The following is a 26380-nucleotide window of genomic DNA, read 5'->3' on the forward strand; positions in this document are numbered from 1 at the left end:
ACATTAAGCCAAGTGAGACAGATGATTCCTCTGCAGGAGTGGAGACTTCTCATGCAATAGTCTTAAGGGTATGTGGTTAAAAAATTGGTTATTCAAACGCTCTGAAAATAAGGCTGACATGTCTCAATTTATATGATGTTTTTTGGCCCCCATTAAACATCCATGGAATAGAGCAACTAACTAGACATCCTTTAATGAGCAACATGGGTTAGGCAAAAGAGCTTTGGACTTCCTCACATCTGCCTTTGCATGTGAGTTCTCTCATTTACTTGCTATGCAATTTACACTACCTTTCTCTGTTTCAGATCCCTCACGTTAAGCGACGATCACAATACCTAGGACTAGGGGCTTCCAAGATAAATTATATGGAAGGAATTAAGCAATGTACTTGCCAAGTATTAGTTCTGGTACTTAGTGAGCACAAAAGGAATGTTAATTTTCATTACCCCTCACTCTGGTAGCTCAGTTGAACTAGTGGACACACACAAAAAAATTTGATTTGTGTGTCCAGCATTGTATTAGGCTAGGTTGTGGTAACAGACGAAATTGCAGTGGCTTAACACCACCAAAATGGACTTGTTGCCCACTTAAAGGCCCTTCTCCTCCATACTGATGGAGGCCTACAGTATTTACTTTGTGGCTTCCAAGGTTGTCCTAGGCGTGGACATCTCAGGGGACCAGGAGAGAGAATGAGTATGGAGAAACAAGTGTAGGAGGCTGGTGTGGGCCAGGGATGTGTGTGGAGTCTTCACTTACACTAATGTTCCTTTGGAGGGAACTTAGTCACATGGTCACACCTAATGGAAGGGGGACTGGAAAATCTCAGCTGTAGGCAAGACAGGAGTAGGGATGTTTGCAGACAGCTTTCCATCTTGGTTATTAATCAAGAGCAAACTGTGTTTCCCATAATAGCTTTTATTCCCATCCAGGCACATAAAGAAAGGTGAGATAGAGTTGCTGTGGGAGAACCTAGGCAGGCTTCCAGTGAGGCAAAGGTAGATCTGAGCTGAGGCTTGGATTTTAAAGGAAAGTATAAAATGATGATCCTAATTATCCTTTTAAGAAAACTTATTTAACTTTTACTAAAAGGTATCACATGCTGGGGATACAAAGATGGCAAAAGAGGTAACTGACGTGGGCCAGAAGGATCATAAATCCTTTAGGTTAGCTAAAAGAGCATGATGAAATGCAATTATTTTATGCAAGTATGGTTAACAATGAATGAGACCAGACTTGTCTAACAAATTTTCTATCACAAAATACTGTTATGGGCAAAAGCCTTGTCTATGTTGTTTTCTCATGCTTCTGCATTTATCAGAATTGCTGAAAGGGTTGTTCATATGATTTTCAATCTAAGTTCCTTTTTTTATTACTCTTGAAAAAAGTTCTTATGGCTCTGTTTTCAACCAGTTAAAAACATTTTATATATTACTCTAAACTATTGTTCTCCACATTCTATTGTCCTAATTGTACTGTTTCTTGATCTGAATTTATGTCCTGAGACAGTAATGTTTGGGGGAAAAATAAAAAGACCCTCGAGTAAGAAAGAAGAAAGAAAGAAAGAAAGAAAGAAAGAAAGAAAGAAAGAGAGGAAGGAAGGAAGGAAGGAAGGAAGGAAGGAAGGAAGGAAGAGAGGGAGGGGGGAGGGAGGGAGGGAGGAAGGAAAGAAGGACTGAAGGAAGGAAGGGAGGGAGGAAGGAAGGAAAGAAGGAAGGAAGGTAGGAAGGGAGGAAGGAAGGAAAGAAGGAAGGGAGAGAGGGAGGAGGGAAGGAAGGGAGGAAGGAAGGGAGGAAGGAAAGAAGGAATGAAGGAAGGAAGGGAGGGAGGGAGGAAGGAAGGAAGGAGGAAGGAGGAAGGAAAGAAGGAAGGGTGGGAGGAAGGAAAGAAGGAAGGAAGGAAGGAAGGAAGGAAGGAAGGAAGGAAGAGAGGGAGGAGGGAAGGAAGGGAGGAAGGAAGGTAGGAAGTAAAGAAGGAATGAAGGAAGGGAGGGAGGGAGGGAGGGAGGAAGGAAGGAGGAAGGAGGAAGGAAAGAAGGAAGGGTGGGAGGAAGGAAAGAAGGAAGGAAGGAAGGAAGGAAGGAAGGAAGGAAGGAAGGAAGGGAGAGAGGGAGGAGGGAAGGAAGGGAGGAAGGAAGGTAGGAAGGAAAGAAGGAATGAAGGAAGGGAGGGAGGGAGGAAGGAAGGAGGAAGGAGGAAGGAAAGAAGGAAGGGTGGGAGGAAGGAAAGAAGGAAGGGTGGGAGGAAGGAAAGAAGGAAGGAAGGAAGGAAGGAAAGAAGGAAGGGAGGGAGGGAGGAAAGGAGGGAGGGAGGAAGGAAGGGAGGGAGCAAGGGAGGAAGGAAGGGAGGGAGCAAGGGAGGGAGGAAGGGAGGAAGGAAGGAAGGGAGGGAGGAAGGAAGGGAGGGAGGAAGGAAGGGAGGGAGGGAGGAAGGAAGAGAGGAAGGCAGAAAGGAAAGAAGGAAGGAAGGAAGGAAGCTGACTAGCTGAGCTGGGCTGAGAGCGTGAATAAAGATAAGGCAGTTCCACAACTCTGTGAAGCAGGATTATCATCACCTATTTACAAGTAAGGAATTTAATGATGATGATTATGGTGAGAGCTGACTTTTATTTAGCATTAGCTATGCACTGAACACTGTTGTAACTGCTATATGCATATATATATTTACATAAATAAAAATGTATATAATAAATGATAGATATACATATGTATATATGTACATATTCCTACTTATCACTTATTTAGTGTGTGTGTGTGTGTGTGTGTGTGTGTGTGTGTGTGTGTGTGTGTGTCTTATTTAATCCTTATAACAAGCAATGGGAGAGGTGCTATTATTATCCCCATTGCAAGTGTGAGGAAACTGAGAGCAAGGTCAGTAACATGTTGAAGGTCACAGAGTCAATAGGCAGTAGAGACGGAATTTAAAACCAAATACTCTGGTTCCATCGTCCATGCTCTAACAATCAGGCACACTGCCTCAGAGAAGTCAAAATAGCTTGCCATGTGTCCAAGGTTGCACTGGGCGATAATAGCATAAATAGGACCGAATCCAGGGGTGTCTGACTACAAAGCGCCACCTGCTCTTCCTCTCCCTACTGCCTCTCAGTGGGACTGAGATACAGAGCAAGAGGGGAGAAGACATTTTCTGTGAGGGGTCAGCACAAGCAAGCATGAAAAAAAGGCAGCAAAAGCCCCCTAAAACATACACCCCTTGCATTTTCTGACCTCCAGTGCCCAAATGCCAGTGGCTGACGTTGTGACTCACTGGAAATTGCTTCCTTGGTGACACAGACCACAAGTCCTCGTCCAGGATACATACATACCATCAATGTGTTTATTCACACGGAGACAGGCTCCCCTCAAGTTGGTGCCTTAGTTGTCACAGCAACGCGAAAAGACAAGGAAAGCCCTGAGAAGCATCCAGTGGCAAGAAAAGGGTAGCCGTTTGAGAAAGCACGTGGCCCAGAGCAATCCTGGCAACACTATGGATCCCAAGAACATCAAAGCCAGAGGCTTCCTATGGCTCACGTGTAGACAAAAGAACTGAGCTTCGGTAAAGCGGCAGGCAGTGTGCTAAACGCTTTACCTAGGTTATATCATTAATTCTTTTTTTGAGGGAGGGAGGGAGGGAGAGGGAGAGGGAGAGGGAGAGGGAGAGGGAGAGAGAGAGAGAGAGAGAGAGAGAGAGAGAGAGAGAGAGAGAGAGAGAGATTGCACGCAGGAGCACTAATGGGAGGGGGCAGAGAGAGAGGAGGACAGAGGACCCGACTCCGTGCTGACAGCAGAGCCCGATGCGGGGCTCAAACTCATGAACCGTGAGATCATGACCTGAGCTGAAATCAAGAGTTGGTCACCTACCCCACTGAGCCACTCAGACACCCCATTATATCATTACTTTCTAACAAGAGTTCAATAAGATATGATCCTCACTTATAGATGAAGAACCTGGGGCTCAGGGATAGGATGCACCTTGCCTCACATGGAACCGCGATTCAAGCCCAGCACTAATTCCAGGGCCCATGTCCTTGGCTGCAAAGCCATATTCCCTAAGGACTGTGACTTGCCCAGCAGTCCAATAGCTATCCAAGTGACAGAGCCAAAACCAGGGTCCTGTCCCTCCTGTCCTCCAGGGACCTCAGGTTTTTCTGGTTATCACACAGCAAAATCGTCACCCACACAGAGATCAGTCATGTATTTCATCAGTACCTCTTAGCATTCTGCCCTTCATTGCCCTGGAATGGGCCTTGTTCAAACTTCCCTTCTACAGCTCAACAAATAAGCAAACAAAAATTAAAAGCTTAGCTTTCCATGAAAAGGCAGTGTAAACATCTGGCAGCCTTCCTGGGTCTTGGCTTCCTCTGACTGGGTCTAAGTGTACAACGTGAGTGTATTTGGGCTTCAACAGAAGAGGCCTTGCTAGACATTACTCAGACCCCTGCGAAAGCAAACCAGCCCCCAAACCTACTGATGGAAATACAAGTGCCCTTGTTGTTGACCAAAAACTAAACAAATCGTTTGAGGTTTTGGGCTCAAAATCTTTCAAAAATGCAGTTCCCACATATTCATTTGGGATATGTGTGTGCTTGCTTAAATCTTGTCTGGAGTAAGATGGAACATAAATACAAATATGTACAAATAACTTAAATAAATTCAAGGAACAAAGAACAGTCCTTTAAAAAAAAGTTTTATAAAGTGAAATGGGCCAAACTGGATCGCAAATATGGATCAGCCTTTGACAAAACCATCAAGTCGATGAAGCTTTCTCTACCATCTGGGTAACTTTGGGAGTCACCCAAGCTCTCTGGGATTTAATACCTCCTCTACAAAATAGGGATAGTATTAGGATAGTGTGAAATTGACTGTGGTGAAAATATACTTAGAAAATTATGTGAAAGCCTTATAAACTATAAAGTCCTAAACATGGGTGAGAAATTGTGTTTACTCCTACTTCCTCTAACACGTACAGGTCCCAGTTGAAGCACCATCTCCTCCAGGACCCACCCACCCCAGCTGGTCCCAAGCTTATCCTTGGCTACCCAAGGACCCCCAATAAGATCTCCTCTCCATGGACCTCCTTTCCCTGACGAGCACTGGACAGTTTTGCAAAATATAGGCATCAGGTGAATTTGGTCGTAGATCTAAGGCAAAAGGAAACCGACCTCACCAGGTTCAAGAAGGCATAAGGTTAATTAGCCACTCAGTACTAACCGGGGTAATTACCTCCTCTCTCCCCCACCCCCACCAAGAGAGGAGGCAAGAGAGAAAGTCCTTTCTAAGATCATTCATCTTTATGGAGGGCATGGTAAGAGGAAATCTGTAGCAGGCAGGCGTGTACCAGGTAGCATGGCCAAGAGGGAGGATTGGAATGAGCAAGACTGAGAGAGACTCAATCAGTGCTGGATTTTCTAATAGCAGCCAGCTGAACCCATAGCTCAAAAAGGAATACCTAATCAATGACCAAATACATGAATGAATGACTAAACAAGCGAATGAATGAATGAATGAATAAATGAATAATTTTAAATGAACCAATGTACAATAGCTCTGCTCTGGTACAGTTATCCAGGATGATCTAAAAGGAGGGATTGATTTTAATTTCGGCTAGCTTACCAGTTTATGTTTCGTGGCTTACTTTGACTTTATTTTGAGTTACACATGAGATAGGGATGCCATAATACTCTCAATGCTTTGGACATCCAGTGACCCTGACCCGGACCCTGACCCAGGAGGCACTTGGGTACTGAGTGTCAACAAGAGCTTCTAAAAAAAGATCAGATTATACCACACAGTCCCACCATCTGACAATCTAACAGCAGAGAGGCACTGAGTGTAAGAAATGGCATGCTTCAGCGAGAACGTGGGGGCAGACAACAGTGGTAACTCTGTAGAAGGGTAGGAGTGGCTGGCCTCCGCCCAATGTACAAGGCAAGGTTACATGCCCAAGGTGGTAGTGAAGCCACTCGGCTATCTCAAGAAGAGGAACATGGGAGCAAAGGAGTTAACAGATGGTTACATGCAATTCTTCTGTTAGAGGAACCGATGAGGATTCTTGCCATGCTATTAGAGCTTGAAAGGAAAGAAAAAGCCTAGGTGAGGTTATGAGTCATGGGATGTTCTATGATCTCAAAGCCTTGAGAGTTGCAAAGCAGATAAAGTCTGATCCCTTTGGCCTACACGAAGAAAACATACCTGGAGTTGTTCACTAATCTCACCCTCCATTTATCTTTACGGATTCCTAATCTACTCTACTTTCCCAGCCAGAAAAGGGGAAAAAGAGCTGGGGCAGAGGAGGGAACCAACATTTAACTTAATACATGCTGTTCTGTGCCACCTATGAATAAGTCAATAGATCTGAATATGCCAAATGATACAAATTATATAAGCACCTCTAGAGCATGGCGCTACTAAATTTATAACCCAATAAATTTAGGAAGAAAGCTAAAATCACAAATAATGATATTCTGTTTTGATCACACCTGTGCTTATGACCCTGAATACCCATCTTCCGTAAGTGAAATAGACATATATTGACAACAAAAGGATAAAACAAAAACAAAATCGCAAAAACTCAAAATGTTCTAATGTGACTACTTGATTATTTAGTCTTTGTCTTCAATATGGCTTGCAATTAATGTAATTAATGGTGGCATATACAGATATTTTAAAAAGCCAATATTCTCAATATTATAAAAGCATCTTTCTGTACATACGGCTGGATCTCAAGCTTCATGGACTTTCTCGTAAATTTATTTCCAAATTGCCTGGAAAAAGCCAGGAAGTGAACGTTTTTAGAGAAGGGAGCATGTGCAATTTGCTTATATGCCCCCCACACACTAACCTTTTGCTTTCTGAAAGCATTCAGATACACATCGACATTTGTGTGGCTAATCTTTTCTGGTCTCAATGTTTAGAGCAACATGAAGTAAGTTTGGTACCCAGTAATATCGAGACTTCATAGGTTCCAAGAACCGTCTGCCGTTAAAACTTAACTAAATAAACAAATAACAACAAAATTATAGAGCGAAGAGGAGAATGAATCTCTCCCAAAAGGCAGAACATCCAATTCCTTTATGAAGATTTTCTTTCACTTGCTCCCTCGCCTTTTCTCCTTACCTCTTAGTGAACTCATCTGATGTTAAGTTTATGATGATAACAGGAAAGTCTCAGAAGGGAGATTGTATTCAAATTTACTAGCATGTATTTCTACAAGGCTTCCAGTTTTGTTTTGTTTTTTTTTTTCTCCTGGATTCATTCTGATTGCTCAAGTGCCAGTAGAACTGGTAGCCGACTTACTTGCATGTCTCAGAGTCTAATAGAAACTGTTTTTATGACAATATTTTGGTCTTATCCTGATCTGTTCCTTGCCAAGAACTATTCACTCAGACTTATCAAGCTTAACTTCAAGAAAAATGCCTGCCTAGCAAAAGAATATTACTGAGGATATTACCAAGGCAAAGCTGTAAGAATTTCTCATTCCAGTTTATCATTCACTCACTAATTCTCCTATTAAATGGGAAATAAAGAGGGGCGCCTGGGTGGCTCAGTTGGTTAAGCGTCTGACTCCTAATCTTGGCTCAGGTCGTGATCTCATGGTTCATGGGATTGAACGCCATGTGGGGTTCTGTGCTGACAGCTCTTTCCCTCTCTTTCTTACCATCCCCCACTTGTGTGCAAATGTCCACATACTATGTCTTAAAATTAACATTAAAATTTTTTTTTCAACGTTTATTTATTTTTGGACAGAGAGAGACAGAGCATGAACGGGGGAGGGGCAGAGAGAGAGGGAGACACAGCATCGGAAACAGGCTCCAGGCTCCGAGCCATCAGCCCAGAGCCTGACGCGGGGCTCGAACTCACGGACCGCGAGATCGTGACCTGGCCGAAGTTGGAAAATTAACATTAAAAAAAACCTTTTAAATGGGAAGTAAAGAGAAAATTATAGATATTCAATTTTTTTCCTCCCTCAGATAAATGCCTTGACCTTTTTAAAGTCTTAAATGTCCAAATGGGTAAGTACTGTGTCCACTTTCAAATGTATGCTTCTAGCTCTTTTAATGGTTTCTTGGATTTTGCTAACTCAGGAATAGAAGGCGATCCTTAATAAATGTCTGAGTCCTTCTCTCTCCTTGCATGCACCCCCCCCCCACCACCCAAAACACACACACACACACACACACACACACACACACACACACACACAGCATAAGCGGGATATCCTCCATTTTACTTGTATGCAGCAGAAAGCCTGAGAGTCTGATGCATGAAGGAACTGGTGAAAATGGCTGGGCTATTGACTTCTTGTAGTTTTGGAGATAAGGATGTGGTGTAAAACTGTGAATTCATATCAGAACTTCCAACACACGAGCGTCATGACAGACAGAAAGTAGATGTTGCTAATTCCCTGCCTTCGCCCCTCCCATTTGCTCTGTATTCATCCATCGCTGGTTTGACAAACCTAACACAGAACCACACATAAGATAAAATATGTGAAAACAAAGAGCACATGGGAAAGTCCCAACCAAGCCATGTGTTATTGAGTCACTCCCAAATCCCCCTCATAGCAGACCACAACATAAATTTGATTTGTTTATGTTTGTTTGTGACTTTGTTTTCCTATCAGGGAGCCTATATGCTTTAGCCGGTTTCTCTAGGAAAGCCTATCTTTTTAGAGTCTGGATTCCCTGGTGCCTTAAGTTGTCCTTTGCTTTATCTCTTAATTTCATTTTTAAAAGGAAATGCTCTTGCAATTCCACAGGGATTTGACACTTTGCAATGGATCCGAGGGTGGAGGAACCCATGGGCTGAGACCATGTTTTCAAAGCAGGATGGAGGGTGGTAATGGGGTTGGGTAATGGAAGCTATTTATTTACCACCAGCTGCCTCCAGCTGTGACACCCTGCTAGGTTATGGAATAAAGCACAGTAAATAAACACCCTGAGGAGACACGCTGCAGCACAGCACACATGGAAATCCATCTCCTCAGAAATCCTGGAAAAATATGTACTCAGTAATGAGCACATCCAAAATAAACCATCCCAAGCCAACGATTTGGAATGATTTCCATGTTGCTGCCCTAGGAGTGATGCAGAGGAATAAACCAGGATTGCAAAGGTCATTGTTCTGAGTGGATACACTGTCCTTCATCTGTCCTCACAGGGCAGACTCCTATTCATCCTTCACGACTCAGTTGAGGTACCACCTCCTTGAGGATGTCTTTCCTGACCTCTGCCATCAAGTTGCTTTCTCAGAGCTTCCATGTTCCCTGGGCTTCCTTCACAGACTCATCACATTATGTTGAGGTTACAAGCATAGTCTCTGTCCCTGCCACTAAACTACAGGAATCACTGGAGTGATGGACCACATTCTAGTCATCCTCATACCCCTTGTACTTAGTACAATAGCTGCTTGTTGCTGCTCAGTAAATGTTTGCTTAGCTGAGCACATTCTTCTTGGAAACTTCATTATTTGTTGGTCCTTAATGAAGAATAAGGAGGAGAAGGAGAAGGAGAAGAAAAAGAAGAAGGAGGAAGAGGAGGAGAAGGAGGAGGAGGAGAAGGGGGAGGAGGAGAAAGGGAGGAGGAGAAAGGGGGAGGAGGAGGAGAAGGGGGGAGAAGGAGAAGGGGGGAGGAGGAGGAGAAGGAGAAGAAGAAGAGGAGGAGGAAGAAAAAAGAAAAGAGAAGAGAAGAGGAAAGAAAGGAAAGGAAAGGAGAGGAGAGGAGAGGAGAGGAGAGGAGAGGAGAGGAGAGGAGAGGAAAGGAAAGGAAAGGAAAGGAAAGGAAAGGAAAGGAAAGGAAAGGAAAGGAAAGGAAAGGAAAAGAGAAGAAAAGAAAGAAAAGTCCTGGAAGAGAACTTAAGCATTAGCTAGAGTCCATGAACCAAAGACACAAAATATCACTACCTTTATCCTGGCCATTCCTGCTCTCTCGCACAGTGATTGCACTCAGTTCCTCCCTCTTCTGTTCTTCCTTTCATCTCCTCTTTCCTCTGATCCCAGTTAGAAAATATAAAGAGTTAGGAAACCCACAGTTTGAGACACTTATGCCACCTCTTTATTTTACAAATGAGGAAACTGGGTCTCAGGACCCAGATGTCCCTACTCCCATTTACACTTTTATTTTTCATTCTCTGTCTATGTAATCCTTATCTCCATGGGAGTTCACTCTTTTTTTTTTTTATAATTGAAGGTTATCTTTTTTTTTTAATGTTAAATTTATTGTCAAATTGGTTTCCATACAAACACCCAGTGCTCATCCCAACAGGTGCCCTCCTCAATGACCATCACCCACTTTCCCCTCCCTCCTACCCCCCATCAACCCTCAGTTTGTTCTCAGTTTTTAAGAGTCTCTTATGGTTTGGCTCCCTCCCTCTCTAACTTTTTTCTCCCTTCCCCTCCCCCATGGTCTTCTGTTAAGTTTCTCAGGATCCACATAAGAGTGAAAACAGATGGTATCTGTCTTTCTCTGTACTCTTAATCTTCACTCCATAGACAGCTCGCTGCACCCTCACTCCATTCCATGCACAATGAGGAATCTGGATCTACATCTTGACATTCTAAGATACTGTCTTGGCCCACCTTCATAAGGGCTAAAGCTGCCAGAAATGTTCAATGTAAAGTATGATTCTGATACTTTTTGGATTATATCTCTTTTCCTTTTTGGCTTATAAGCCAGGTCCAAAGGAAACTGTACCTGCCATCTCACTCTGACATAACTGACATTGATGTGTAGGAAATAATAATTTTAAAAATTAGCAATAAAGTCGACTTTGTTGAACACCTCCTAAGCACTCTGCTAAATGTTTTGCATCCGTGGTCTCATTTCATTACCACCAAGACTGTGCAAGACAGATATTAGGCCCATTTCATAGATGAAAAAACTGAGGCTCAAAGAGGTCAAGTAGCATGCCCCAAATCATATAGTCAATTAATGGATGAGCCAACATTCAAAACCAGCTTTCTGGTTCCAAAACACACATTTTTTCCCTTCCGCTCAACCATGAAGATATTTAAGTGAAAGAAAGGTTCTGTTTAGATGCAGCATCTAATTTCTGTACCCCTTTCTGGAAGCTAGCTCCTTCCTTCCCCTACTCTTCCAAAATATCTCTAGGGAAAGCTAGTTTTGAATAGGTAAGTTGCCCCAAACTACAGGAGGCGTAGAACAGAAGCCAGGGATCAAAAACTAGGAGCTTGGTCAAAGAATAGAACCCAGTACTATGGGAAAGAGTTGTAAGTCCAGCTCACTCTGTGAATCTAGACAATGTGGTTCCCTCCCATTTGGGAAAGCTTTTAATGGGCTTTTACCTAGTTCTTCACTCTTACCTAGCAGCATCTTAAAAGCACCACTGAACACCTGCCACTGTGTTCCCACTTGGCCTTGAAGGATCGCTCCGTGGGCACAGCAATTGTAATTGAAACTGTGGGAACTCAAAAACTTCCTGGTAATTTCAGGTTCTGCCATGACAACGTGACCATTTTAGCCAAACCAAATAACTTCTCAAACGGTACTCCTGCTAACCCCAGACTCTTCAGACTTTAAAGTAGAGAATAAAGACCCCGCAATGCCACTTTACTCCCTCTCAAACCTTTTTTTCTTCCTGAAGTCTGAACCCATGGTCAATTTTTACTCTTTGATTTTGCTTTTTCAAAGCAACCTAGAATCAAATTGGTGGTTGATTCTGAAACCAGAAGTCAGACTTCAACAATGATTCAGCATGCAGGGTTATTCGAAGAACTTAACACAAGAAGTATTATGCCAGGTGACTTCTTATCTATTCCCTGATTTATCCTCACAACAACCTGGTTGGGCACAATTTTGCCCCCATGTTGTAGATGACAGATTAAGTACATTGTCCAACGTCACACGAATGAGAAGATGCTATGCAGAATTTGAATTCAGGGTTGTTGGGTTGTTGTTGTTGTTTGTTTGTTTGAATTCCTTTCACTATTTCACAGCAATCTCCCAACTAAAGAAGCAGAGCTCCACAACAATGGGTAGTTTCAGGAAGTAACAAATGCCCATAGGGGCAGTAAGACATGAAAGGGCAGAGGACGTGTGAATCAGTGCGCTTTAAATAAAAAAATTAGTGGTGAGTAACGGGAGAGGGGTCTGGACAGGAAGTCAGGGCCAGATCATTGAAAGCCATATTAAGGCACTTGGGCACTAGGCAATGCAGAATGTTTGAATAGCTTTAAGTAATTAATTCATCATTCTTTCAACAAATATTTTATGCAGTACCAACTATGTGTTAAGCCCTGGGGACAAAACTGTAAACAGAACAGATGTTTCCTGTCCTCACTGGACCCACAGTCCAACAGGGTCATTTCCATATAGAGTAGAAAGTGCTCTGATAGGGGATGAGTAAGGTGCTAGGGAAGTATTAGAAGGACCAATGAAGGGAAGACTGCCCAGGGGAAATGGTGCCTAAGTCAAGGTTTGATGGAGCGGGAGTATGGGGAAAAGGCAGTCAAGGAGATCCATAGAGTCAGTGGAAAAAGTGTGGGCAACGCTAGAGGTGAGAGACCAGAAGGCATAGGATAACTGAAAGACTGTAGAGGGGCTGATGAGCATGGCTAGAGATGAGGCTGGAAGGGTTGGACATGAGGCTGGGAGGGTCAAGATCAAGAAGCCAGGCAATGTTGCGAGTGATTTCTGTTTTAGACCACTTTGAGTGTGGTGGCAGCTGGACGCATAAAGTCCTTAGACATAAATTCAAGACTCTATCTTTAAAACACCACGAAAATGTGGTTCAAATGTGCATGGGACCTCAGGAAGCAAATGTGCACCTCTCCCAATCAGGATGCCTTCAGGGGCAAGCAATAGAAACTCAAACTGGCTTAAATAATAAGGAAATGATATAGTATATGAAAGGAAGCCCAGAGACAGGGAAAGCACAGCACAGAGGCTCAATGATATAATCAAGCATTTTGGTTTTTTCCATCTCTCCATTCAGCCATCCTCAACACTGACTTCATTCTAAACCTGCTCCTCCTTGCGATTGTAAAATGGATGCCATTAGCAATGGGGGGCTCTGTGCTTCTGCCATCATCTATCCAGAAAGAGAGGGAAAACCCACTTCCTCGAGCATGGAACCTAAGTCCTTTCACTTAGCTGATTATACTCAGAAGTCACTCCTGAATCACCGGCCATGGGGAGAATGCCATGCGTTTATTAATTTAGATTAATCAAGATCTACCGTTGAAACTGAAAATGGTGTCAACTTTCCCTGGGTTTCATGGTAATGGAGAATATGGATGCTAGAAAATAATCACATGTGAGGAAGAAGCTGGGGAATGGGTGCAGAGTCCACTGCCCTCCACATGACAAACTGGGCACCTTTGCTTTTGAACAAGTGACCACAGCTCGGATACCCTGTCTGCTGGGGCAGACAAGCCTCAGGTCAATCCCTCATCGGTTATCCATCCGGCAACAACAACAACCAAGTGGTCACTCTGATCACCCAACTTGGTAAGTTTAATTATATGGACGTCATTGTGTGTCTAAACAGTCCACACACCGGACATAAGCAATCCTAGATACAACAGAAGTTTATGAAACTAGTCTTCATACTCACATAAGTAACAAAAAGATACTGTCTCAGCCAAGATCTTTTCTCTTTTTTCCTTCACAGAATAACGTTGAGGATCAATTTCTCCAGCTTAACATCACCAGCCTTGGCAGCAGCTCATATTTGGAATATAAATGATGTCATCTGGTTGGCCTTTTCCCATCACAAACAGTAAATCTCCGAATCTGGAGCGATCTTTTATTTGGTTACACATATTGTACAGCATCAAGGGGTTAGAACACATGTGCTGGAGATTATTAAAATCATCTGGAGGAGGATGGCTTAGTATTGGAAAGCCCAGAACTTACGACCCTTTCACGCCTGGAATCTCCATCAACTCTACTTTTGCTCCTGCCTTTTCAAAGCAACAATTATGGCCGATTGGCTCGTAATCCTTTGTGGACTGAAGTGTTTCTGGTGCACCATGTTTCTTCTCCAGAATAAGATATCCCTAACATAGTGAATGTAGAACACAGAGGCCAGGATGAGGAGTCAGGAAGCCAGCCTCAGCTCAGCAATGTTTACATGCTCTTTGCGTATTTCTCATCTATAAAATGGAGATGATAATAACCAGCCTCATAGGACTGTTTGAGAGGAATAGTAAAAAAATTATGAGATCTTCGTTCATCACTTTATAATTTGCTAAAATCTTTCACATTAGCATTAGACTTACTTTGTACAGGGAAGCCACTCAAATGCTTGTCGGACGACATGGAGGTTGGTGGTAATATGGCTTGATGGATTCTGAGTCAAATTGGCTCGCATTTCTGAACGTGGTTTTCCTCGTTACATGCATTCAATAATGCACTGAATTATAATATGCGTTCAATTTTAGCTTCTTTTTAGGGCTGTTGGAGGAATAAAGGAAATAATACACATGAAGCATCATTGGGTCAGGCACATCATCATGGTCAAGAAATAGAGGCTCCCTTTTCTCCACTACCTTCCTCTTCCAGAGTCTCATGAACTGGTAATAATACTGACATCCCACAGAACTGGTAATAATACTGACATTCTAGCTGTGGAAGGACACAGCGCTGAAGGAGACAGAGCAGCAAGTCCAGGCTCTGTTCTTAGCTTTCCAACTTCCTAGTTGTGTGAACTTCAGTTGTGTAAATTTTCTCAGAGTCTCTGTTCCCTCGTCTGAAAATGGAAGGAGCTGGTCTAGATCTGTAGTTCTCACATTTTTGAAATCCAGAGATCAAACAACCACACAAAACACCCACAGACCAGGAGCCTAACATAGCACTGTCAACTCTGTTATTTGATGAATAGGCATTTTTCAGGTTAACAGCTACTTACCATTATAATCATCTCAGACAAAAGGGTAAAGGACACCAGAAGAGAAGGAAGAGAAAGACATCAGAACACAAGGCATCACTTTAAATGGGATGAGTTAATTTTAGGAAAAGAATGCTGCATTGTCCTATTTTCCTTATTTTTTTCTTATCATTCCACAGACTGGTGAAAATTTGTCAGGACCAACATGGGTCTTCAGAGTCGTGTATGGAAGCCAGAAGATTGTACGACCTGGAAGGTTTCCTCTACTAGGAAACCTCTGTGATTCTATCATGATTCCATCATGGCGAGAGGTGATGGTGCTAAAACAACAATTTATTTAGGGAAAATTAATAAAACAGTGAGTCAGTCCAGAGAAGAAATCAATCCAATAACTGATTTTGCTGAACTGAACGTTTCTGGGCCTAAATAGGGAATTTAATTTATTCAAAACAGTCTAAGATATCATATACATTGTGACACACGCAGGCATGCTCCACAAGTCCTCAAGACACTTCGTTGTCCCTCATGTTAATCCTTCTGATTCAGCCTTCACTCTTCACGGACTGTAAAATGACCATTATCACACTTACAGTTACATCAAAATGTGAGAGAGATGTGAGCAGACCAAATCCATCCAAAATATTCCTAACGCAGGCACCACATGTTCACCCTGAGGTCAGCTTGTCGAACACCTGCCATTCTCTAATCTCAAGCCAGAAAAATGATCTTTGAGCTCCACTGTGGTACTTTCAAAGTCCCCGCGTGAACACCACATATTTTCTTACTAAGATTCTAAATAGAGACTCCCTGATTCAGAGTTAGCACTCATTTTTAATGAGGTTGGTTATCTGGTTTTGACTAAATTGGAAATAGACAAGCAGAATAGAGGTAGGAGAAGCTATTAAGACAGGTCAGTGGTTGAGGCTATGCGTCCACTCCCAGAAGGAAAAAAAATCCAAAACAAACACACAGAACGGTAGTGCTACTTAGAACAACAGCAGGTGTTTATAACTTTGATTTTAAGTCATCAAGACAACTCTAATCTATATTCTATAATCTTTTAAAAGAGGTGAATGGTTATAGATTTTAACCAAACTGGTTGGAATAGATGCTCAAAGGGGCACATCTCAGCTCTCAAGAAATTCATCCAAAGTAGGTAGATGCTAATTCTCCTATGATCCGACATAAATGAAGTAGAACAGTAATAGGAACAACTGGCTGTCTTGGTGTAGTTTGCCTCTTATGAAGTTCTCTTTATATCCCTTTTTACATTTAATATTCATATCAACCTTGTGAGGGACAAATTGCTATTATCCATTCATCTCTCCAAATGAGGAGACTGAAACTCAGCGTGGTTTAGTAGCTTGCCCAGGATAGCAGAGTTAGTAAGGGGCAGGGCACACAAACCCAAGGCTTCTGACTTTAACCCCAATGTTTTTCCCACTCTCTGCTCCTCTCTCATCCTTATAAATAGCTATAAGACAAAGAGGTTCAAAGGAACTTCCTTCTGGTTCTCAGGACCATTATAAATGCCACTTGCCCTGGGAAGGAAAATAAAGTCCATGCTCTTTGCTGGCCTATGTGCTAAGTCATTGGCGCCCAGAAATAACCTCCTGGAGACTACGGGCCTTGTATTTACCACAAAGCAGTGGGTAAATAACTAGTTGGTGTTTTAGTGTTTTGTGGTCACTTAATCTGTTGTGTTCCTTCCCAAGACTCTGAAGGTTTCCTTTTTCAGTTAATTTTTATTTACGTTTCTGAGGTCTGCGTTGTTTGGGGTTTGGTTCATTGGATGTTTTTCTTGGAGTGTGCTGCCATTGGCTTCAGGAGGTTTCTGCTCTGCTATTTCATGGAATTTTCCCCGAGTGTGGATTGCTATGTATTTCTTCAGGGCAGTGAGCCAGGGCAGCGTTGGTATGCAATCTGTTCCTCTGGCCAAAGGACTTCTTGTCACCCATCCACATGGCTTGACTGTATTTCTCCACTGATAATTTCCCTCTTGTATGTTAATGTGCAGCAACCTTGGAGTTCAGCCATCTTGTATGTTGTATGTTATTGGCTCTGGATAAGACGAGCCCCGTTGCTTCTGATAGAGGTTGTGTCAACTGATTCTACTAGTTTGTTCTATCAGCCCAGGGTTGGGGAAGGAGATACACAGCAAATATTATGGGAAGAGTGGAGAAGGCTCATAGGGTTAATGTTACAGACTAAGCGAGTGTGTGATTGAAAACGTCCAGCTCTCCACACAGCTCTATGCCCCAGTAGGAGACAGAGCCAGGAATGCCAGGTGCCTCTCAAGCACCACACGCTCCCATGACCCTCAGCAAGCCTTTCTTCCTCTGTCTTTGACAAGACCATAAATGATGTGCCAGAGAAAAATAAGAATTTGTTCCATATCAGAAAGTTTTGTTCTTTAGATGTTTTCTTTGTGGGTAGAAAAAAAAAAAAAGAAAGGTCAAGTAGTGTTTGGTCATTAAAATGGCATGTTTCTCTCAAAGCTTTCAGGATAATTAAGATGCAAAACACACATGGAGGCAGAAAGTTGCCCTGGACAAATCCTTTCTTTGGCTCTTTCATTTATTGTACTTCATTTCATTGTTTGGTTTATGTGTTCTATACTGCTACTCTTTCCACAACGAATTTGGGATCGCTTACAAAAATATGTCAATACAAAATAAAATATTTCTAAATCATTGAAGAGGCAGGGCGAATGGATAATTTTAAAGATGTGTGTACAATTCCTGTTTAGAATTTCTTAACAGATACCCTTGTAAAATTGTTGAAAGCTATTCACACAATTGACTCCAAAGGCCTACTGTTTATCACTTAAAATGAGCTGTGGCTCTCTAATCTACAGTGTGAACTGGGTACATTTAAGAATCTGCAGCCATTGTATATATAAACCACATCTTCTTTATCCATTCATCAGATGATGGACATTTAGGCTCTTTCCATACAATGGAATACTACTTGGCAATGAGAAAGAATGAAATCCTGCCATTTAAAGCAACGTGGATGGAACTGGAAGGTATTATGTTAACTGAAATAAGTCAGTCAGAGAAAGACACATACCATATGTTTTCACTCATATGTGGATCTTGAGAAACTTAACAGAAGACCATGGGGGAAGAGAAGGGGGGAAAAAGTTACAAACAGAGGGAGGGAGGCAAACCATAAGAGACTCTTAACTACACAGAACAAACTGAGGGTTGATGGGAGGTGGGGGAGAGGGGAAAGTGGGGGGTGGGCATTGAGGAGGGCACTTGTTGGGACGAGCACTGGGTGTTGTATGGAAGCCAATCTGACAATAAATTATATTAAAAAAATAATAAAAATTTAAAAAAAATTAAAGAATCTGTACCCAACTTAATTTTAATTTGGAGGTGGAGGAGACCAACTTCAATCCCCATGCTGACTTAGATGTTCTAGCACACCTCTGAAAGCCAACAGTGTTCTTATTTGCAAGTAGATAAAAGGGGAACTAACATTTACTAGTTCTATAATACATATTAAGCATTGTATAAGTATACTTGACATTTAATAATTCATTGAGTTCTCCCAACCACTCTGCGAGAGAGGAACTACCTCCATTGGACAGATGACAGAACCAGATAAATAACTTGCCCAAGTTCACCCAACTAGCAGAGACAAAATCAAGATCAATGCAGGAACATTCAACCTCAAAGCCAACATTCTTCTTATTTCATTAAACTATCTGCCTGAGAGACAAATAAAAAATTGTGGAATATGCTTCCTCCAAGTTAGTGAGTATTAAGTTCTCAAAGGTAGTCCATTCAAAGGTTGCCCCCAAACTGTAGGTTGAACAGGACATAACTGTAAGTTAAAAGAAAATCAGTGTCTGGTGGTTACAGTCAGCAAGAAGTTATCTGTGGCTACTGGTACTCCTATATAAATGTCCTCCAACCAGCCCAGAAAAAATGTATTCCAAATTCCTCAAAATTAGAAGCCATAACAAAACAGGAAGAGTAAGAAGTTATAGTCTGGATACAGAGGAAGCAAGGAAGCAATCCTACTAATCGGGGACAGAATGAACATTGGTGTTTCTTGGGTTGGCAAAGTCACTTTCAAGAGCTGCAAAAGAGACAAGAAAAATAACCCTGACATTTGTAATAACAGCTGCCACAATGGGTGTCTACTAGGTGCTGGGCACACTCTATGCTTCATTACTAATCTTCATAATGGGTCTCTCCTTTTTCAAATGAAAAAACAGAGGCTCAGAGAAGTTTCATAGATGGCTATGCAAGTCCACTAATAAGGTTCAGAGCCAAGGTCTCAATCATGAGCTTGGCTAACTCTGAAATCAGTACTCTTTACTGTTTTGCAGCTGCTCCTCTGCTACCCAGGCCAACCTGGGGCAAAACTAAGGCAAACGGGGCAACACTGATGCCCAAGATCAAATTATGAAGGAACAGCAGCATCTACTTCTGGAGTCTTGTAGGCATCAGAGAGATGTCTGCAACAGCAGTACTCTGGGGAAGACATGACCTCCAGCCCACTGTCAAGACAGGGGAAGAGGCTTGAAAGGAGAGAACTGGGACCTTTGAAATTCTCGTGAAGGAAAGGGGAGGTGCTTCCTACTCTCTCAATTTAGTGGCTCTTTCATAAGCTGGTGAGACCTGGGAACACAAATAATTTAAAACTATCTATAATATAAAGGAAAGAATTACAATTAAAAGTAAGTCTCTCTTTCCATTGGTCTGCTTTGGCTGCCGTAACAAGATACGACACATCGGGTGGCCTAAACAACAGAAATCTATTTTCTCACAGTCTTGGAAGATAGAAGTCCAATATCAAGGTTCCTGCCAATTCGGTTTCTGGTGAGAGCTCTCCCCCTGGCTTCTAGACAGCCGCCTTCTCATTATGCCCTCACAGAGCCTTTTCTCGGTGCCTGGGCCGAGTGAGAGAGAGTTCTCTGATGTCTCTTCTTAAAAGGACCCTAATCCTATTGGATAAGGATCTTATCTTTATGAGCTCATTTAACCTTCGTTTCTTCTTTGGAGGTCCCACTTCTAAATATAGCCACTTTGGGGGTTAGGACTTCAACATAAGAACTTTGGGGGTACACAAGCATTCATTCCATAATAGTCTTCCACTCCAGACCATTCAGCACGTTCCCCTCTCCAAAGGCAATTACTGTTATTGATTTCTGAGTATTCTGCCAAAGACATTCCATGCACACCATGTGTTTATACAGATGAACGGACACTCTATGCTGTGCTGTACATCATCCTTTGGTCTCCTGTAAGTAGAAAGGGGAGACTGTCCCATGTCTGCACATATATCTTTCTGCTTCATTCTTTCTCATGATCACATAGTATTCCATTTAAATTCCCATAATTAAATGTAATCAATCCCATACTTAAACATACTAAATTTACACTTAGTCTTTGGCTGTTACAAACAATACTTTAGTAAAACATCCTTGCTCAAATATATTTGTAATTGTGCTACTTTGCACCCACAGGATGAAATCCCAGCTGACATATAGGATCCAGTGGAGCTGGTTGGGGGCTGCACAATTCTCCATGTCATCTCCAGCCACTCACTTCCTCCTGCAGACTGTAGCTTTCCATCAGAGCAAATCAGTAACAGTAGAAATCCCCATGGTCTCCAGAATTATCATACCTCTAAGCCTTTGCAGGTGTTATCCTGTCTGCCCTGCCATACTTGTCTTCTTTGGCAAGCTTCTACTGATTCTACAATCTCTCAAATGTTCCTTCTTCTGCAAAGACTTCACTTCTTTCTCCTACACAGTCTTAGGGACTCTGTCTTCAATGAAACTATTGAGGTTATGTACATCTACATCATTATTACTGTAATTTTGCATGCTTCTCTAACTTCCCATTGGATAGTGATAAAAATATGGAAAAAATTAGTTCTCATTTTTTATTTCCAATGAGCTCACTGAATCTTCAAAACAACTCTTTGAAGTAGGTATTCTTAATATTCTTACTTTACAGATGAGAAAAATGAGGCATAAAGGTATAACACAACTTGCTCAAAGAGAAAGTAAATGTCAGAGCAGGGACTTGTACCCAAACATGGTGGTTCCAGAATCTATTATATAAAAATCCTCACCAGACATGTCCAACCCCCCCAGTCTCCTCTTAGTCTTATTCCAAGGGGGGGTGGTTCTTGTTGTCTTTTTCTCTCCCAGCCTCCCCATCTCTCCTCCCATTACAACAACTCCATTTCTTCCTTCCCACAAACTATATTCACTCCCTCCTAATTGGTGAAGATGAATTCAGCCTTCTCCTGGCTCCAGTTTCAAAACCCTCCTCTTACAACCACCAGGGATCAGCACACAAAGGGTCCCTAGCTACCAGGGCCCACACACCATCATAGGGAGTGGAGGATCATGAATAATAATTACAACATTAATAGAACATCGGCATCAGGTGGCGCTCACCAGAAACCAGAATCTGAATTGAAGATTAGCATACAGGACTCTATTCAGGAGACTTAGGATGACACCTGTGGAAGGGAAGGGGAGGGACACAGGGTTGGGCAGAGTGAGAAACTGAGCTCTAATACAGTCCAACAAAGACATCAGCTGACCCCATGAGGAGTACTGGAGCTGAGATGGCCTTTCAGAAATGTACCAAGTTGAGATGAGGTAGCCAGGCTATAGATCAGTCATTGGAAGCAGGCTGCCCATTAAGAGGTGTTGTGACATTGGGCAAAACAGTTTTCTTTTTTCACCAAGACTGACACTGAGGGCTGTCTTCAGCAGCACTCCCTACAGTAACAAGTGTATTCCTGAAGGGGGGTCAGTATGGTACATCAGAGCATCCACTCAATGTCCCATCCTTTAAATGGCTAACATCACATTATTCTAAGCAGTAATTTCATTTTCCAGATGGGATAATCAAGGCTTAGCAGGGTAAAGTTAATTGGTAGAGATCACATAGACAGTAGCAACAGAGCTGGTATAGGAACCCAAGACTGGCTGAGTGCAAAGCCCATGTTCCTTCTCTACATTAAGCTACCTCCCTCAGGCACATTATAAATTGTATGACAGCATGTATGTGGTAATCTTTTGAAGACCAGAAATATACACTCATAGAACTGAACTCCTTCCAGAACTGTGCTCTCCCATCATCCTCCAAACAAGCAATTCCCTCTGAGCCCACACACCCACTTGCTCTCATTTTCCACATGTTTACTTGGATGTAGTCACCAATTACATACTAGGCAGATGTCATCTGGAAAAGAAGCCATGGTCATTATCAAAGAAAAGTGAGAAATGCTTTCAAATTATGCTTGATGTCTAGTCCACATTTGAGGCTAGCTCACCTTTTAAAATAAAAAAATACTAGCAATGTTTCCCAAATGTGGTCTATGGACCCTGGGAATACCCAAGATTCTTTCAGGGGGTCTCTGAGGTAAAAACTATTTTCATAATAATAGAAAGAAGTATTGCTTCTTTTACTGTGTTGACATTTGTGCTGACACTGTGTTGACTGATGGCGAGAAGCCATCGTGAGTAAACAGCTGATGCTTTAGCACGAGTCAAGGCAGTGGCACCAAACTGTATTAATCGTTGTATTCTTTAACACCATGCACTCACAGTTAAAAGATAAAAATAAAACTCAATTGCACTCAAACATGCTTTAAGAGGGAGCAATAAAAAATATTTGTATTACTTGTAAGAGAGACTGACAAACTATGGCTATTTAGACACGGGCATATGTCATACATTTTCTTAAAATTGAATAAAAAGAGCCTGCCATTTCCAGAAAAACAACTCATGGCATTTGTTGCCAATGGTTAAACTCAAGCTTTCAAGCAAGAATTTAAATTTTGGAAAATGTGTATCTGCCATTCATGAGCTTGACAACATTCTAATACTCACATTCTGATGAGATTGGTGGTGATAATAAGGAATGTGATTTTTTGTATTGTATAATGAAATGAGTCAACATTCTGAAGATCTGCATAATTCAGTGAATTGATATTTTCCATATGACCAGTGCATGATGTTAAAATGTTATGCGTGGGTAAAAAAAGAAAAAAAATCCACTCAAAGGAAAGGTAGACCAGTGGATTTCAGTGCAGTAGAATGTGAAAAGCTCACTGATATGGTTTCAGATTTCACATTGTAACTAACATTTAAGAAATTATCACTTGTCAAGTTTTGGTGTAGTATCAAAGAAGAACATCCACAATTGTCTGATAAGATTATTAAAATGACTCCTATACTTTACCTATCTGTGTGAGACCGGGTTCTCTGCACAGACTTTGACAAAACATTACACTGCACAGAATCTGACTTCAGAGCAGATGTGAGAATCCAGTCTTCTATTAAATAAGATATTAATGAAAAAAAGTTAGAAAGGGGAGAGCCAAACCATAAGAGGCTCTTAAAAAACTGAGAATAAACTGAGGGTTGATGGGGAGTGGGAGGGAAGGGAGGGTGGGTGATGGGCATTGAGGAGGGCACCTGTTGGGATGAGCACTGGCTGTTGTATGGAAACCAATCTGACAATAAATTTCATATTAAAAAAAGATATTAATGAGATTTGAAAAATATAAAACAATGCCACCCTTTTGACTAATTATTTTTATCTTATAAAATATAATTATTCTTCATTAAAATGCCATTTCTATAAACATGAAATGGAATACTGTCATTTTAAAATAAATTAATAAATCGTCCCATAATTCCCCAGTTCTAATTTCTCTTTTTTAGATGTTTATTTTTGAGAGAGAGCGAGTGCACACATAAGCAGGGGTGGGGCAGAGAGGAGGGAGACACAGAATCCGAAGCAGGTTCCAGGTTCTGAGCTGTCAGCAAGGGCTCGAACTCATGAACCACAAGATCATGACTTGAGGGGAAGTCAGACACTTAACTTACTGGGCCTTCCAGGCACCCCACTCAGTTCTAATGTCTAATCTCAATAAATACATCCTATGTAAACAAAAGTTCTTGGGGTTCCTTGACAATTTTCTATAGTGTAATGGGTTCTTGAGACCAAAAATTTTGAGGACCACTACTCTAGGATCACTTAGCCAATACTTAGAGAGCAGAGGTAGGATTTTTTTTTCCCAAGTGAGTTATTAAAATATTGAATGAATAAATGGAGGGTTTTTATCTTTTTAAATTTTTTCTCCTCCAGTTTTTATTTAAACTCCAGTTCATTAACATACAGTGTTACATTAGTTTCAGGTGTATAATATAGTGATTCAACAATTTCGTACAACACCTGGTACTCATCACAACAAGTGCACTCCGTAATCCCCATCTCCTATCATACCCATCCCCACCCACACATCCCCTCCAGGAACCTTCAGCTTTTTCTCTATAGTTAAGAGTTTCCTGGTTTGAGAGATGAGACAGAGAATGCATGTGCATGTGCACACTTGAGTAGCGGAAAGAGAGAGAATCTTAAGCAGGCTCCACACTCTGGGCAGAGCCCAACATGGGGCTTAATCTCATGACCCTGGGATCATGACCTGAGCCAAAATCAAGTGTCCCGCACTCAAATGACTGAGCTACCCAGGCATCCCTGGAATAAGTATTTTTAAGTGAACGAATAAGAAAAGGTTAAACGGATAAAGTATTTTCATAACTATATGAGGGGAGGCAAAATGTTGACTGAGATTGATTGTGTATATAAATCTAGAATACGAAAATATGAAAATGGGAAGAGCCCTGGAGGTGAAGAAGCTTAATGTGATTTGTTCATTAGCTACCATATGACAGGCACTTTGTACATTTGCCCGCATCGTCTCACGATGGCTTAAAGAGCCAGGGATCCTCATTTCCTTTTCACACAGGAGGCATTGATTCAGGAAAGTTACCGACAAAGAGGACATGTGGGGTAGGGGATCCTACCCCAGATGTATGTGATTCCACAATGTTCCTGTCTGTTTCCCCATACTATGCTACTTCCCACCTGGTATCCAATCCCCGCTCACTCCTTTTTACAAAAGAGGTAAAGCTCCAAGAAGGCAAGTAAGTAGTAGAGGCCACTGAATGAATCAGTGGCAGAGCCAGATCCAGAAAGCAACTCTTGGGTCCTCTGGCTGGCACTCTTTCCACTGCCCCGTGCAGTGTCAGGCCAAGTTCTTCTGAAGAGGAAGATATCTTGCAGGATGAATTACATGGTCCCCCAGCTCTGAGAACTAAGGGTTCTAAGACAAAACTGAAGGAGAAGTATGTGCTGGAAAACAAAGTTTGAACACACAAAGTGTGAGGTGAGGTGGCTGGGTCTTTTACAGCAGCTGAAAGGAAACTAAAAGAAAGGAAAAAGGCAGAAGTAAAATTTTTAGGCAGATGAAACCCTCTTGCTCTTTCTCTGGCTTATAACTTCATGAAACACATGTTTATAAAGCACCTCCATGAGCTGGGCATTATGTTAGGTGGAACATATGCTGGATGCTGGAGTTTGGGCCATGAGTCACAGATAATCCCATGGCTGGGGGTCTTGCAGTCTTATGGGGAACATCAATGGGAACAGTTCCAATATACTGGGAGCGATCAAGGTTTTGACAGGGAAAACGCTAGGTGTATGGGATATGGAAGAGAAACATGATCTTGCCCAGGCCTGATAACATGGCACCTGCTCCAAGTCTTAAAGGACTCAGAATTGCTTAGGAAGGAGAGAAGGCATAAGGGATGTAATGCGTGTCACACACCCAGAGCGTGACATCTTGGAGAACGGGAAGTATTTCATTCTTCAGAGGGGGAATGGCCTCTTTCACATCTTGCAACAGCCACTCCCACCCTCCCCTCCATACTCGGTCATACTGAAATACCTTCAGTTCAGGTTTAGACATTTAAAATAACCACGGATCCATCACGACTCCCTTCTTGGACTTCTGGAGGTCTAGGGATCCCAGGATGAGGATCAGTGGGCCAGATACTGTGAGATTTTTCTGAGTTTGCACAGGGAGATATCACTCCCTCCCCATACACGTCATGCAAGGCTTTTCACCCATGCCTGGCCCATAGTAGGAGGCCCATAAATATTGAATGAAGAAGTAAGAGTCTTTTTCACTTCTGCTTTTTTTCTTCTATTGTTTTTATTTCAGCTGCTGCCAAAAAATCAGTCACCCCACTCTATGCGTGCTGAAACTTCCTTCCGCCAAACAGACTTCTCTCGTCATTTGTCCCCGGATCCCCAGTTCTCAAGCTGGGGTGGGAGGGGATGTACATAACTTACCTGCAAATTGGCTTCCTCTCCAGGGGATCTTGGTTCTTGGTGGATCATATTTTTACAACTCGACCTGATCACACCAGCAATTTCTTGAGGACAGGAAACTTGGCCTTTTCATCTCTGAATTTCCACCTAAGACCAAAGAACATTTGTTTACTGAAAAAAAGAAAAAAGAAGTAAAGGTTTTTGTCCTAATGAAGCCTTCTCGTTCTTTCTCTGCTGTAACTGCTACCCAGACGCTCCACTAAAACTGCAGTGACATCTTTTCTTTCCCACATGGACAAGTTTGTCATGATTCCTGTGTTTATATTTCCCAACCCACTCTGATTCAGGGGGAAAAATAAAGAGGACTCCACAG

General features: G+C 42.1%; 1 long non-coding RNA gene across 2 annotated transcripts in view; it reads right to left on the reverse strand.

Annotated features, from left to right (window-relative positions):
* Window positions 1–26380, reverse strand: part of LOC106975017 (uncharacterized) — a 240249-nt gene that overhangs the window by 146467 nt on the left and 67402 nt on the right. Inside the window, exons 6-7 of one of the 2 annotated variants that reach the window (XR_008294900.1) lie at window positions 26029–26154; window positions 14232–14406 (exon numbers count right to left, since the gene is read on the reverse strand). This is a non-coding gene — a long non-coding RNA (uncharacterized LOC106975017). Of the gene's footprint in view, window positions 1–14231; window positions 14407–23071; window positions 23162–26028; window positions 26179–26380 lie in introns of those variants that run through there. The other variant, XR_008294901.1, reaches the window with a different exon arrangement.

Source organism: Acinonyx jubatus, chromosome C1, assembly GCF_027475565.1.
Source record: "Acinonyx jubatus isolate Ajub_Pintada_27869175 chromosome C1, VMU_Ajub_asm_v1.0, whole genome shotgun sequence".
Classification (NCBI taxonomy): Eukaryota; Metazoa; Chordata; class Mammalia; order Carnivora; family Felidae; genus Acinonyx; species Acinonyx jubatus.